At 35.7% G+C, this 16,560-nt stretch overlaps 1 protein-coding gene across 3 annotated transcripts in view; it reads left to right on the top strand.

Moving 5' to 3' along the window:
• FRS2 (fibroblast growth factor receptor substrate 2) overlaps positions 1-16,560 on the top strand; it is a 110,386-nt gene that overhangs the window by 53,941 nt on the left and 39,885 nt on the right. For 2 of the 3 annotated variants that reach the window (XR_001918058.1, XM_018047954.1), the window contains exons 2-3: positions 967-1,062; positions 1,987-2,029. The exons of the other annotated variant lie outside the window; for it this stretch is intronic. The gene's annotated coding sequence lies outside the window, so the exon portion shown is untranslated. The remainder of the gene's footprint in view (positions 1-966; positions 1,063-1,986; positions 2,030-16,560) is intronic. 3 annotated transcript variants of the gene reach the window in all.

The raw sequence follows: 16,560 nt of genomic DNA, 5'->3' as shown, positions 1-16,560 counted from the left end.
AGGCCCTCACCCACGCCGTTTGGCAACATTTAGGAAAGTCACACGTCCAGCAGTTTCCTTCTAGGGGTCTTACCCAGAGGTTGCAGAAATAAAATCACAAAATATATGGCTTTATTCTGTTCCCTTGAAGCCTGGGGCCCATGTCTTGATTGTCTTTTAGTTATGGACTTTGTTTGTTGGAGAAAAGAAACTACTAAAGATGTATTCAGTAGTCAGCACTAACATTAATGGTGTATGTTTGGAAGAAATGATGTTTTGAAACGTTGCCACTTTGACATACTGTCAGGTTAAATATTTCATCAATTAACATTAAATCATTCATAATTTTATTCTTTCAGTGACTATTTACTGAGCACTTAGGGCATGGCAGTCATTGTCTTAGATGCTCAAGAGATAGCAGTAAATAAGAGAAAAAAATCTGCTCTGGAGCTTAGGTTTCTGTAGATGTGAGGGGGAAATAGCCAAGCTTAATAAATAAGCAATTATTTTATTATTTTCAAACATTCAATTTTAGGAATTTCCTGGCCATCCAGTGATTAGGACTCGGTACTTTCACTGCCATGGGCCTTGAGTTCCATACCTGGTCAGGGAACTAAGATCCCTTAAGCTGCAAGGTGAGGCCAAAGAAAAAGGCCCAAAAGCCAAATGTATAACTTTAGGATTCCTTTTCCACGTCTTCCTTTTCTCATTTTCCTGTCGATAAGTGGCAACCTTAGAAATGGCAAGATTGATGGGTGAAAGGGATTGAGGACTGAAGACATTGTTAATTTTTATACTCAGTATGTGTACATAACTGTTTAATTTTGGGGCCCTCCCACCTCATCCTCAACCCTGTTAATTTTTTTTAGAAGCTTGGTTAAGAACTCTTTTGACAGTTCCCTGTAGTCGCTAATATTTAGGTAATTGTCCTTAAAGATTTTATATTTTTGTTATAATATGTTCTTAATTACTACATCTTTATTTCAGAAATGACCATTAAGAAGTAGATGCCCAGATGCAAAAGTGATGAAACAGTCAATTTGTCATAAAGTAAGATGCAGCTGTGGCTTTTCAACCAGATTAGTAAGTGTATACATTTAAAATTCTTTTTTAGCTTTATACTTACTTTGTCTACTTTGAAAAACATTTAATAAAAAATATAGTTGACTTTAAAAAATGTGTCAACTTGTATTTTTGTTTTTCTTTTGGATTGCAGTACAAATTCTAGCATATAGCTCTAGAAAATGTATGTCTTAGCTGTACCTTTTTTAAGAGCTATAAAGGTAATATAAAATTTTAGTTTTGAGGAAAGATAAGAAAAAGAATCACTGTAATACTGCTGTCCACGTACAGCCACTCTTAGAATTTTTAGATATTTGTTTCCCTGATCTTTGTTCTGCACATTAAAAAAAAAAAAAACTTACGATCATAGTGTTGTAAAGAATATGCTTTTTGTATATATTTTAAAATTAAATTTGTTAAGATGTTTCTTCCTGGGAATAAAAATCCCCTTCAGTACAGAGTTTCTTATTGGAGTGATGAAAATGTTCTAGAATTAGGTGGTGATGATGGTTGCATAACTTTGTGATTACAGTAAAAACCTGTGAATGTTACATATTAAAGAACTATATTTTATAACATGTATATTATAGCTAAAAAAAAGTACACTTCAGAATATCAAATCTTGGCAACAGTAAAATCCGATTAAATACTGATGTCTTAGAATATGAAAACATGCCATTCATTATTATGTACGTTATTATGTACTTAGCAAAAATGATTTGTCAGTAGAATCATAAGTATTTTTATAATACAGTAATCAATTTTATAATAAATGTTTTAATGAAGATAGTAAATGCTTTTATTATTTGAGACTTAATGTCACTTAAGCTTTTTAATACTAAATGTTGTAATAATCCAAATGTACTATGCATTTTGTAACTTCATTTTCAGAAGACCTTCTGGTTGAAACTAACATTTCAACTTTTCTCCCTAAAATTTTTTTAGGGACAAAATTGTATCTATTTTTCTCAGAAGAGAATTCCACAAGGTAAGACATTGTTAATAAAATAATAAAATAAATGTAGGCTTAATTGCTCTGGATTTTTTTTTTATCCTTTCCCCATACTTATTTCATGGCTTTTCTTAATTATTACAAGATTCTCACACACTTATTAGCTATTCCTTTACTACCTCAGAATTTGCTAGCAGGACACAGGTCATCTTATTTAAAGTTAGGATTAAAAGGATCTGATTAAAATAGTCACCTTGAAATTCAAATACTGCTTTTCATAGTCAGGGCTCATTTCTAGCATCTTTAGGAGTAGGTTTGACCATTTTGAGGAAAAAGTTCTTTTTTTCGTTGAGGCCCATTTACCTTTTACCTCAGTGGATAGTGCTATCTAAATGACTTCACTACAAAGTGGGATCATAGGAACTCTCTTAGGGATTGTAAGTTAAAGGAGATTATTTAGCTATGCTTCTATCTATGGAAAATGTATAACTCCTTTATTTAAAAAGTGGAATGCTTCCTACCAGATAAGTAGTAAAAGATTGAGCAACATCTAGTATTTTAAAAAAAAATCCTGAATGATCACCTTTACAATGGAGTTTAAATCATGATTGATGTACATTATTATTCTCTTTAGATTTATAAAGGATGAAATGTTCACGTGAATAGATAGAAAAATTTCGTTATCAGTGTGCTTACCTTCTACCAGATAACTTAAAATCAATTGCTTGGCAGCATTAAGAACTTATTTGGTTAAGTTTCCTCAGGAACTTTTGGCATCGATAGTAGTGATCACTACAGATGAATTCAATCTGTCAGATCAAATAACTTTCTCATTTTTTCTCCTTTTTCAGTATCCTCTGTCCTGAGGGGGACACGCACACCCAACACACGTCTTTTCTACCTGTTCTTGTATCTGCCACAGATTTAGTTAATCAAGTCAGTTTTTATCCTGATAACTGGAAATAAAGGGGACCCATTAGCTAATAAGGAGGAAGGGAGAGCGAATTACCAAGCTTTCATTTCCAAGTTTCTTGTAAAACTCTTTTCCCCTACTTTTTTCTTCTACTTATAGGAGGTTAAGGGAGGGGATCCTTGAACCTTTGAATAGCACTGTCTGATCTTCCAGGGCATTATTGAAAGGCAGTACTTCAGGAGAGATCCAGATCCTTCTTTTCCTGGACAACAATGCTTAAAAGTTAAAACGGAAATTTCAGAAAATTTAATCTTAGTGAACTGATCTGTTACATCTTTGACAACTGTTCTTTTGGCAAATAAAACTTAAATGTCATTCATCAGTAAAAAGTATGATACATTGATGATGCATATCTTGTCTATATATATGTTGTCTGTGCCCATAGGGTTCCCCTATATATATTCAGTAAATCTATATTTTTGTACATATCCAGATGTTTTCATAATTTTTTTAGAGTAAAAATGATCTTAAAAGGATTATTCACATTTATATAGTATCACTCTGCTACACAGTTAAAGGTATTAAAAGGACATGGCAAGTTAAATTATTGCTAACCCTACATTTAAAAATGATAAATTTTATGTTATGTATATTCTATCAGAATTTTAAAAGTTATTTAAATTTGGGGCAGCTTTTGTTTATTATGAAATAGGATGGCTTTGTCTGAAGTACCAGTGTGTTGCTGTTGCCTCTGTCAAGAGGCCCTCTTCTGCCACTACTCTTTTAGGGCCTGGTAATGACACTTCCTTTACCCTTTAGACTGAGGAGTGGTAACAGCTCTAGCCTCCACTATTGCTAAGCCTGGGGAATTCCCCTTAACCCTGCCATAGTCCTGTAACACAGGTTTAACTTCTGCTCTCCACTGAAGACAAAGGAGGAAAGGCAGAGGATTTCATGTTGACTAGTCTAGAATTGTACGTCAAAACATATGTTGCTGCTTGAGACACAACATGATTTAGGTGCATACAGAATTTAAAATGCACAAAAATTTGCACCTTTTTTATGCTAGCTATTGTACCTTATTTTGGAGTGCCATTTAAAAAGAAAAGTGTCAAGCTGAGAGTTGAAGAAACAGTAATCCTTACAAAATGTTACTATACTGAAATGGGAACATATCCTGAAGTGTCAGGGTGATAAAAAGGACCCACAGACAACCATGGATTTAAATAAAGTAATAATTCAGTAGTGATCACTGATGGGATGAATGATCGCTGAATGATGAGAGAGAGGCCTCATGATTAATACTAAGTACTAGTTTTTAACCTCACAATTAGGGATAGTGAGTTAGCGATATTCCTCAGTTTGTATCGTATCCACTTATCATTGGTTGATTAAAGAATTGTTCTTCCATTTTCTAACTAGTCCCTGTATAAGTGACCTTTAAATGTATTTGTTGTGTATCTTTTTGTTTTTATCTTATTAAAGGTTTTATTTTATATGCTTATATTTTAATTATACATTAGGTAATAATCTAATTCTTATAGTCCCCTCCACCTTCCTCTCTTATTCTTTTTCTAAGATCTGCCTGAGTGGTCATCTAATTTGTTTTGTCCAACTGGTTTCTTGTATTCCAGGTTGTTTGTTAAAATGAAGCTATTAGATGTAAAATTTCTTAAACGTATAAGGCACATAAAATGAGCATTTAAGTTTCATTTAAGTAAAGATCAATTTATGCTTATTTCTTTATATTAGAATTGAAGTTAAGAATTAGAACAGAAGTTAGGATCCTGTGGAAGATTACAGGAAATATAAACATCTATTTAGAAGAGTGTCTATCTAGGAGTCTGTTAGAATTTTCAAAGAAAAGAATTGTAGGGCCTAAAAGAAACATACATTTTTTTTTCTAGAAACAGTATGTTAAAATGCTTAGGTCTCAATATTAGCTGGCAAAAGCCCAATAGTTGAAAGATAATACCAGTAATATTAGAGAATTTGCTCATTACTTATTGCTTGTTAATTAATTTCTGCATTAAATTATATATGAACATTCATCTTCTTTTTTCTGTTACTCCATTGAAGCAGAATCATGTTCTTTGAATCCCCATCACTGAATCTTAACACAGAGTAAGAACAGTACAGATGCAAGATTCTAAATTTGAGATGCAGAGAGACATTTTCATCTGTGGTAAGCATAGTGTCAGCAGAAGTAACTTCTCTTGGATCCCCTAACTAGATACTATAAGTGGAAACTTTGAAATCTCCCAGTTTGTGGTGATGATATGCCTTGTAGTCTTGAAGAGGGGGAGAGGGAGAAACTCCTAGGAGAGGATAAGATGGACCCTGACATTAAGGAGGATAATGATAGCACTGATCATATCAGAGAGGGGCTTCTATCAGATGGAAAAAGATAATGAGGTATTTGGGAGCAGTGTTCTTTTGGTGGGAAGAGGATCTTAGGGGACAGGAGGAAATGTGGAATTGATTCAGTAGTGGAATGGAAAAGGGTCAGGGAATTCACATCTGCTAAAAGCCAGTGTTGAGGCTTTTTGAAAGAGGTAGTTATTTGTATGTCAGCACTTAAATATTTGTAAAATATTTGGTTGGAAGACTGGAACCCCTTGAAATTGATACTGATTTGGTATTCCATTCATTGTTGAATACTCCCTTGACTCTTTTTAAAAATAGCAATTCAGGGAATTAGACCTCACGTAATATATAGTCCCTTTGTCTGGTTGCTTAAACTCTGGAGTTTTTTGTATGGCATAATAATTTCATTATTTTTACATTGTTATGTTAACACATGCCATCAGTAGAACGAATATTATTATCATTTTACAAATAAGGAAACCAGTCATAAAATCAGCTTTAGTTTCTTTTTACTAATCTACATTGCCACCCTATAAATGGATATTTTGCTCTGTATAAAAGATGTAATTACAAAGATTGTTTTAATGTGGAAGAAATGTTTCTAACCAAAGGAACTGCATAGCCTGAGAAGTTTAAAAAACACACATATACATGCAAAAATATAACCAGTAAATGATATAGATGGTATTCATTGAACTTAACATTCACTATAATAGTACTTAATAAATTAATATGGATTTTGCCCACATTAAAATTATTTCAGCAGTTTTCCAACTTAGAACAGATATACAAATACTGTGAATTTTTTTAGTTTGAACTTGCCTGTTTTACGCAAAAATAGTGTTTAATTTTGACCAATGGGAATTAGATTCCTTTTGTGGGTATGGAACAAGCAATTTGATCTCACATATTTCAGAATGTGGTAGCCCCACCCCTCCCCAATAATTTGGTTTTAGTATGAAAATCAGGCAAACTGTATCATAAACCTGTATCTTTCATCTGAGAGACTTACTTTGGTTCAGGCCCGGCTTTAGTGGTACACACACAGATCAAGGTTGGTTTTGAGTAATCCAGTGCTGTGCTAGGTCATTCCAGGTCTAGAGGATCCTGGGATTATACTAGTCATTTGGTTCAATATCTGGTTTACATTTGAGCCCGTGGAAAGATTTCACATGTAGGTGGTGGGATAAAGGGAAGCAGATCGACTCATAGCCTATTAAATAGATTGGAGTTACAGCACTTTGAAGCTTAGCAATGTTGTTGTTCAAAAATAGGCTATGACAGGTCTTCCTGACTGACTTCTTACTGTATATTAAGGCTTCAGATATTGTGGTTCAGACTAAGTAAATTTTAACTTTCAAAAACGTAGATAGCTGTATCTTTTTATAAAATACAGTTATTTCAGATACCTTTTTGTTTCATGTTCCACTCTTTCTGAGAATTCTGTTTTAGCTGCTTTGATTTTATTTTTTAGCCATTTGCTTTTAAATTAAAAACAAAAAAGCAAAACTCAAAGTAGGTTGAAACTCAACACAAATTGCTGCCGCAGAACAAAAGTGCTGATCAAGTTAAATCAACCCCTGCAATGTGTATTGAAAGGAAAACCTCTCCTCTCTCCCCCAATTTGAAGAACAAGCATTTTCCCTGCCAAGAAGGGCTGACTTTAAATGGAGCAGCTGTCCATATTAGGAGCATAGGGTTGCTAAGGTGACCATGGCTGTTTGGAGAAGAATGCAGCTGAGAGGGCAAGTTCTTGATGTGTGAGCTGAGGGAAGGAATGTGGTGTGATTGTGCATCATTCCTCCTAATCACATGCTCACAAAATGCTGTGTGGGCAGCATGTAGAAACTACAAGTCTGAGTGCGGGAGCTTGTGTGTGGTTAAAATAGTTTTGTTTTCATGTGAGCCAGAGGGTTACAGTTTAGGTTTAAAATGTTTACCTTGTGTATATATATATGTGTGTGTTTTGGGTAAAGGGAAGGGTGTTCTGTGGTGGATGAAATGGGAATGAGTTTATTTTGCTTGATAGGCTTATACTTTCATGTTGATAAAAAAATTTATCTTGAGATACATGTTCTTTCTGACGTATCCCTTTCAGTCATGTGTACTGTGATAATAGTTTCCCAAGTGAATGAGGTGTTCCTGATAATTGTTTATTTTGTACTTGAACTTTAGAATTATTTGGAAGTACTAAGAATATGTTGTCTAGTTGGGAATCTTATTAAGATAGGTCTTGGTAATGATTTTTTGTATCTGACCCTGAAAGCAAAAGCAACAAAAGCAAAAATAAGTGGGATTACATCAAACTAAAAACTTCTCAGCAAAGGAAACCCATCAACAACAGCAAAAAAGGCAACCTTCTGAGTAGGAGAAAATACTTGCAAATCATATATCTGATAAGGGGTTAATATCCAGAATATATGAAGAACTCTAATTCCATAGCAAAAAACAATCTAGTTTAAAAAATGGGCAGAAAATCCAAATGGAAATTTTTCACCAGGAAGACATACAGTTAGCCAGCAAGTACATGAAAAGATGCTTTATGTCATTAATCATCAGGAAAATGTAAATTCAAGCCACAGTGAGATAGCACCTCACACCTGCTAGAATGACTCTAATCAGTAAGACTAGAATTAAGAGATGTTGGTGAGGGTGTGGGGGAAGGGGAAACCCTTGTGTATGTTGATGGGAATGTAGATTGTTGTAGCCACTCTGGTAAACAGTATAGAGGTTCCTCACATTAGAACTAGAACTACCATGTGTGCATGCACGCTAAGTTGCTTCAGTCGTGTCTGACTCTTTGCAACCCTGTGGACTGTGGCCCGCCAGGCTCCTCTGTCCATGGGATTCTCCAGGCAAGAAGACTGGAGTGGGGTGCCATGCCCTTCTCCAAGAACTACCATATGATCTAGCAGTTTCATTTTGGGGTATTTATCTGAAGAAGATAAAAGCACCCACTCAAAAAGATATATGCACCTCCCCATGTTCATTGTAGCATGATTTGTAATAGCCAAGATATGGAAATAATTAACTATCCATGATGGATTAATAGATAATGAAGTGATATTTATATACAATGGAATATTATTCAGCCATAAAAAGAAATCTTGACAGTTGTAACATGCATTGACTTGGCATTATGTTAAGTAAAATAAGTCAGTAAAAGACTTACCAGTAAAAGAACTTATTATATGTGGAATCTAAAAACAAAGAAACCAATCACCTGCACCTTACCATGCCCAGCTCATAGATTGAAGAGTGCAGTGGTTGCCAGAGGCAGTGGGTGGAGGGTGGGAGAAATGGACTGTTTTTTTGTTTTTGTTTTTAGTTAAATTGAATTTTTTTAAAAAAGGAAGAACATGAGATAAGTCCTATTAGAGGGATGTTCAACAGTATAATTGACCTGTATTCCCCAGGAGTATTAGGGTCATCAAAAACAAGGAAAATCTGAGAAACTGTAGAGCCAAGAGGAGCCTACAGGCATATGATGATTAAATGTAATGTGGTATCATGGGTAGGATCCTGACACAAAAAGACTTATGTAAAAACCAAGAAATTAAAATCAAATCCTAGAAGATGATGCTGTTAAAGTGCTGCACTAGTCTGCCAGCAGATATGGAAAATGCAGCCATGGCCGCAGGACTGGAAAAGGTCAGTTTTCATCCCAACCCCAAAGAAGGGCAATGCCAAAGAATCTTCAGACCACTGCACACACAATTGCACTCATTTCACAAGGTAGCAAAGTAATGCACAAAATTCTCCAAGCTAGGCTTCAACAGTACTTCTTCAAAGTGAACCAAGAACTTCCAGATGTTGAAACTGGATTTGGAAAAGGCAGAGGAAGCAGAGATCAAATTGACAACATCCATTGAATCATAGAAAAAGCAAGAGAATTGCAGAAGAACATCTACTTCTGCTTCATTGATTTCACTAAAGCCTTTGACTGTGTGGATCACAATAAACGGTGGAAAGCTTTGCCTGCCTCTTGTGAAACCTGTGTGCAGGTCAAGAAGCAACAGTTAGAACCGGACATGGATCAACAGACTGGTTCCAAATTGGGAAAGGAGTAAGTCAAGGATGTATATTGTCACCCTGCTTATTTAACTTATATGCAGAGTACATCATGAGAAATCCTGGGCTGAATGAAGCACAAGCTGGAATCAAGATTGCTGGGAGAAATATCAGTAACCTCAGATACACAGATGATACCACCCTAATGGCAGAAAGCGAAGAAGAGCTAAAGAGCCTCTTGATGAAAGGAGAGTGAAAAACTTGAGTTAAAACTCCACATCCAGAAAGTGAAGATCATGGCATCCATTCGCATCACTTCGTGGCCAGTAGATGAGGAAACAATGGAAACAGTGGCAGACTTTATTTTCTTGAGCTCCACAATCACTGCAGATGGTGACTGCAGCCATGAAACTAAAAGACGCTTGCTCCTTGGAAGAAAAGCTATGATAAATGTAGGCAGCATATTAAAAATTAAGACATTACTTTGCTGACAAAGGTCTGTCTAGGCGAAGCTATGATTTTTCCAGTAGTCATGTATGGATATGAGAGTTGACCATAAAGAAGGCTGAGTACTGAAGAATTGATGCTTTTGAATTGTGGTGTTGAAGAAGACTTCAGAGTCACTTGGACTGCAAGGAGATCGAATCAGTCAATCCTAAAGGAAATCAATCCTGAATACTCATTAGAAGGACTGATGCTGAAGCTGCAATACTTTGGCCACCTGATGCATAGAGCTGATTCATTAGAAAAAGACTGTGATGCCGGGAAAGATTGAAGGCAGGAGAAGAAGGTGATGACAGAGGATGAGATGGTTGGATGGCATCACCAACTCAATGGACATGAGTTGGAGCAAGTTCCAGGAGATAGTAAAGGACAGGGATGCCTGGCATGTTGCAGTTAGTGGGGTTGCAAAAAGTAAGACAAGACTGAGGGATTGAACAACAACAGTTGTAACAAAGTTACAATACCAATATAAAACGTTAATAGATAACTCTGAATGTGGGGTATATGGGAAATGCGTATTATCCTCTGTTTTTTTCTGAAATTGTTCTAAAAATAAAGTTTATTATAAAAAAGTACTGAACCCTCAAACTGTTTTTTTAAACCCAGAAAGCATGTGCTTCACAACTTTTACCAGATTTTTGCTTATATTCCACTCTTAAATGTGTTTTACTCCTGGAGCAACAAAAGTTTAAAAAAATCTAGTAAAAGAGTAATTTGCTTGAGGATATTGCATAACTGGTTCTTGCAAACAGGCCCAACATTTATTACGCTGCATTTGCTGCCAGCTGAAAGCCTGCTCACAAATGTTAGAAAGTTGTGTTTATTATAATCTAAGTCCTTTACTATCATAAAAATTTTTAATCTTTAAATCAACCAAAATTCTTGGAAGAAATATTGACAACACCTTTAAATGAGTAATTTGTTGCCTAGAAGTTCTTTCTTAACTCTTTAATATAATCTTATTTTTAGTAATTTAAATAGAGATGTTGATTTCAAATAAGTAACTTATTTTTCTGTTTTTAGAACAGTTTTGCCTTGGAGACTTGAATGATTAATTGGTTTCCATACATTAGGAAAACAGCATTTGTTGCCTCCAATCCACATATTTCTTGGCTGGTAACAAGGAGGAGTAATATATTCTGAGTATTTTCCCTTTCTATCAGTCATACTTAGTTTTAACAAATAAATATGTTATTTTTTAGTAATTTAATTAAAGTGAAAATGTGCATGGTAGCTAACCCAATCTTAAACAGATTTCAGCCTTAACATAATAGGAATTTACAGCCTTTTTTAGGTTTACTTTTGGCTTACTTGTAGATGAAGAGAAAAAAAAAAGATGAGCCCTTTATTCTTTGAATTTTTAAACAGATTTTTGCATGAATTAATGCAGAGAAAGAAAATATTTGAAGAAATTAATATACTGTTAATAGCTTAATCATTATTTCAGCAGCCTGTGATTTTCCAGACTTGTGCTTTCCACTTATGTAATTGCATTCCTTTTTTAGCTGAAGTAACTCCCAAGTAACTAAATCATAGAAATATCAAATAATTAGACCAAAGATACTGATTTTGGAATTGCACATCACAGGTAGTTCAGCTGCTATTGAGACAATACTAGTTAATATTAGGTACCTTTGAAGGTTAATATAAACAGTAGTCTCAGTCCTAGAGTATTCTCCTTCAAGTAGGCCCGTCCCAAGACTTGTAGGAACTTCAAGGACTGACCTAGCTTGGAGGAATTGATACAGCTTGGATAATGACTCTTAGGCAATTGAGTTGCCTAGATACTCTTGAGGCATCGCATGTATAAAAACTGTAATCCAGATGGATTTCATACTACTTTATGTAGTATGAAAAGGAAGACATCTGATGCAATTTGAATCTTGTGAGTATACTTGCCCACTTTTAAACCACATGATAGCATTACTTCTAAGAGAAATTTTGTGGCATTATATACTAAAATTCACAGCATTTTTCATGAAGTGACTGTCAGTGTTTATACAAATCTAACTGATAATTTTAAGCTCTATTTTAAAGAATGCAAGTAGCTGAAATGTATAAACTTTTAGTTAGAAGATAGACAAGTACTAGGGATGTAATGTACCATGTGATAAATATAATTAACACCTCTGAATGTTATCCATGAAAATTGTTAAAAGAGTAAGTCCTAAGAGTTCTCATCATAAGGAGAAAAAAATTATTTTATTTGTATCTGTGTGAGAAAGTGAATGTTCGCTATATTGTAGTAATCATTTCATATTATAAGTCAGATCATTATGCCGTACATCTTAAACTTATACATGCTGTATGTCAATTACATCTCAATAAAACTGGTAGGAGAAAAAAAAATAACTATTAAGTGATATATTAACCAGTAGAAATATGAGATTATTTGTTTGTAGTTTTATCGATATGTTTTAATATTTTTAGAAATTCAGGGGCAGCATTTATCATATGTGTGTTGCTAATGTAAGACATTATCCAATAATAGGGTATTTATTCATTCAAAGTAAAACTGTTTGAGCAATTAACATGTGTATGGCACTCTCAAGCCACTGGGGATACAGCAGTGAAGACAAATCTTTGCCCCCATGGAGTTTACATTTTGTTGTGGCTTTAGGGAAGAAGAAATTAAAATATAGCATAGCTGCTGGCAATAGTTATTTGGCGAATAACATAGCAGTGTAATACGGCTTCCCTGGCGGCTCAGTTGGTTAAGAATCTGCCTGTAATGCAGGAGACACTGGTTTGATCCCTGGGTGGGAAAGAGCCCCTGGAGAAGGAAATGACTGCCCACTCCAGTATTCTTGCCTGGAAAATCCCATGGACAGAAGAGCCTGGTGGGCTCCATGGAGTCACAAGAATCGGACACGGCTTAATGACTAAACCACCAACCAAAGCAGTATAATAGGAACAGGTTGCTTTTGTGGAGTGAAGGTTTAGGTGTTTTCTGTAGATTGCTCAGGAGAGTTCTCTTAAGAATTGGTTTGTGAGCAAAGACCTGAGACAAGTAAGGGAACAGGCTATGTGGGTATTTGGCAGAAGAGTGTTGCAGATAGAACAATTACAGAAACCTTGAGGTAGGAGCATATTTAGTGTATTCAGAAACAGCCAGGAGCCAGCCTGTGTAGCTGGAGCAGAGTGGAGGGGAGAGTTGTTTAAGCACCTGTGATCAGTACTGGAGTCAGAAGGGCAGAAAACCATACTAAAGTGTTTGAGACCTTGTAGGCCAGGCTGTTAAAAAGTTTTTTAATTTTTACTTTCGGGGGAATAGGGGGAGCCATGCAAGATTTTTGTCAGGCAAGATTGTAAACAACTTTGAAATGGACAAAAGACGATGAACAGTTTTTCTTTCTTGCTGTTCATTGGGGTTATCTCTGTCTTGTTTTCCTTTCTTTATTTTTTCTTTGCATTTTGCTTAGGATTAGTTGAATATGGTTTTTAAAATTCCGTAGAACCATTACTTTATATTTCTAAGTATTTAAAAGCTTTTTTCTTACATCTTTCTCTGTGTTCTTTTTAATGCAAAGTATTTTTTAGGTTAGTTTTTGAAATTTACTTCAGTTGTAAGAAACTCAAGTCATCTCATCCAAATTCTTAACCAGTAGCAGAATCTGCTGAACACTGATAGTGATTGAGAAAGAACTCAACATTTAAAGGGAAATCAGTTCTTTGTTAGATTGATGGAAATCTATGTTATTCTCATAGATGCCTGTGGTTTTGTCCAAGTTGAGTCCATTATACCGTAAAACAAAAAGCTTAAAGACAGCTGACTTACTCCTCCTTATTGCTGCATATTATTTTCTCCAAACTAACTTAATATGGTTTCTGCAATCTTACCTTACTGATTGATACTAGACTGTTCCCTATATCCCATCTCACCTTGAATCATTGTCTTCTCTAGGCTCCTGTTGTTGCAGGAAGGCAGACCCCTTAAAGGGCCCAAAACTGGGCTCTTGTCTAACACTCGGAAATGAATTGTCTGAGGAAACACATGTGCTGACAAAGCAAGAGACTTTATTGGGAAAGGGCACCCGGGCGGAGAGCAGGGTAAGGAAACCCAGGAGAACTGCTCTGCCGTGTGGCTTGCAATGTCGGGTTTTATGATGATGGGATTAGTTTCCAAGTGCTCTTTGACCAATCATTCTAATTCAGAGTCTTTCCTGGTGGTGCACGCATCGCTCAGCCAAGATGGATGCTAGTGAGAGGGATTCTGGGAAGTAGACGGACACACAGTGTCTCCTTTAGACCTTTCTCGAACTCTTCCGGTTGGTGGTGGCTTATTAGTTCTGTATTCCTTATCAGGATCTCCTGTCATAAAACAACTCATGCAAATGGTTACTATGGTACCTGGCCAGGGTGGGCGGTTTCAATCACTGTGCTTCCCCTAACACTGTGATACCTTATTATTGGTGATTTTCTTCCTGCTTCTTAGTGCCTGTTCAATCTCTTTTGTGGGCTTCTCTTTCTCTGTAGTTTCCTTAAATGTTGGTGTTTCTGAGTTTCTCTCGGTCTTACTTTTCTTCTCACTGGGGCAATCTCATTTTGTCCTCTGCCATGCATCCATAAGCTGATGACTCTTAGATCCTTATCTCCAGTTTAGCTCTTTCTTCTGCCTCTGTACTTGTATTTGTTTGTTTTTTGAGCATTTCCACTTGGATATATAGGCATTACAATATGTTCAAAATTGAGCTATCTGCTTCTCTAAACCTTGTGTCATTGCTGTGTTTTCTAGCTGTTTGAATGGATGTTAACTAAGTGGAAATGTAGGTATTCTCCTTGACTCCTGCTTTTCTTCCCAATCTAGTTGGTTAGCAAGTATTGTTGATGCTTACTTCTGAGTATTGCTCCAATCCATCCTTCTTTCTCCATCTTCATTGTTCGCTACTCTAATTTAGACTCCAGATTTCTGCAGCAGCCTCTAAACCTGTAAAAATCATATGAGTTAGGCAGTGGTGGTGTTTTTAACTTGCCTGTGGGGAAACATAGATTCAGAGATGTTAAGTAAGAACTCAGCTCTTTCTAATTCTAAGGCTCATATTTGCACTATGTCATAGCATTACCATAGATTGATACTGCCTTCTAATGGAGGAATTTAGAATGCTTGAAATGAAGCATTATTTCAGATTATAATGTGGTATTTCAAAATACATTCAGAAAGCAGACCTGGTGTGGGTCATTTATTCATTATATGAGGATTAAAATTCTTGCCTTAGAAACAGTTTATTTTTTTTTAAGCAGGGTTAATAGTTTCAGAGAATTCAAATTTAGAATTTGCATACAGAAAATTAAAAATTTTAAGGCTCTAACAAGAATATTTTATGAGACTGATATTCTTGGGGTGGGGGTTTGGTTTCTTCGTGTTTTGTTTAAGAGAATTTAAGGTAGATAACTTCAGCCAGTACTAGTGAAGAAGCATTTTGAAACTGTGACAGAGGAAAACATCTTAGAAATTCTGACTGTTTTCCATAGAGATTTGTTTCTCCTCATTTGTCTTTTTTAAAAAAGAAAGGAGTTGTTCTAGCCATTGCTTTCAAATTCTGTTTTATCGTAAGTTGTGCTCAGAGGGAATAGCCCCAGTGACCTTAGCTATAGTTTCGAATACACCTCTTCAGAATTCTCTTTATCACAGATGATTGATATTCTGAGTTTAAGATCAAGATAAATCTGAAGCAAAAAACTCCACCAAACCTATAGGGAGAGAGTGCATATTGTCTTTGTTAAAGTTGTAGACAGGGACACTAAAAATTCTAAATTTGTCTTTCAAAAATCTTGATTGATTTTTTTTTTTCCCCTTATGTTTCCCATTTGAAGATGGAAAAGATAGTTACCAACAGTCTGCAATACAAGATTGTTCTCTGGACAAATGTTATCATGGCTCAAAAGAATATTGGGTATTGGACACTGAAATCCTGTTGTATATTCTAAATTGCCTCAGTCATGTTCCATTCTTTACAACCACATGGACTGTAGCCCACCAGGCTCCTCTGTCAATGGGATTCTCTAGGCAAGAATACTGGAGTGGGTTGCCATGCCCTCCTCCAGAAATCTTCCTGTCCCAGGGATTGAGCCCACATCTCTTACATCTCCTGCATTGGCAGCCAGGTTCTTTACCACTAGCGCCATCTTGGAAGCCCCCAAAATCCTGTTACTTGATTTTAACTATGTCTGGTTTATAGGAAGGCATAAAGAAAAAGATATTTTAAACATCCTTTCATTAGTGTTAGTTGATAGTCTTCATTGATTGTGTGGTATTTCATTGATTCCAAGGGACATTTTCCAGTTTTATTCACTGAAATTTGGGTGTATCTTACAACCAGTGGCATGCTGTAGTTTGACACCTTCTGTTTCTTGGTGGGATACAAAATAGCAGTCTTAAAATCAGTTGTGTCTCGGTTTTGATGAAAATGGTATATATCTTTGTTGGTATTAGAAGTAATAACAGTGATAATATTTGCAGTCACCATTCCTGAAGATCACTTTTTTGGTAACCTCTACTTTCTTAAACATGACCAAGAATTGGAACGTAAGCAGAAGAGTCTTCTGATGCTTAGAATTGCCATTAAGAAGCTTGTGAAGTGATGACTATGTTCTTGAACATAAAATGTGTGGTCTCTGAGTAGAGGGCCTTTTTTTGTGCCTGTTCCTAATAGGCACGGGTGTCTGATTACAGAGTCTAGGATTTGAAAGAATAAACTTAACAAAGAAATGTGTATACGTGTTTATTAAGTGACAGCTCTAGGACATGCTAACTATCAACTGAGAGTGAAGG

The sequence above is a fragment of the Capra hircus genome, chromosome 5 (genome assembly GCF_001704415.2).
Source record: "Capra hircus breed San Clemente chromosome 5, ASM170441v1, whole genome shotgun sequence".
Lineage (NCBI taxonomy): Eukaryota > Metazoa > Chordata > Mammalia > Artiodactyla > Bovidae > Capra > Capra hircus.
The sequence above is the reverse complement of the archived record's forward strand: the minus strand, read 5'-3'. Positions and strand labels throughout refer to the sequence as shown.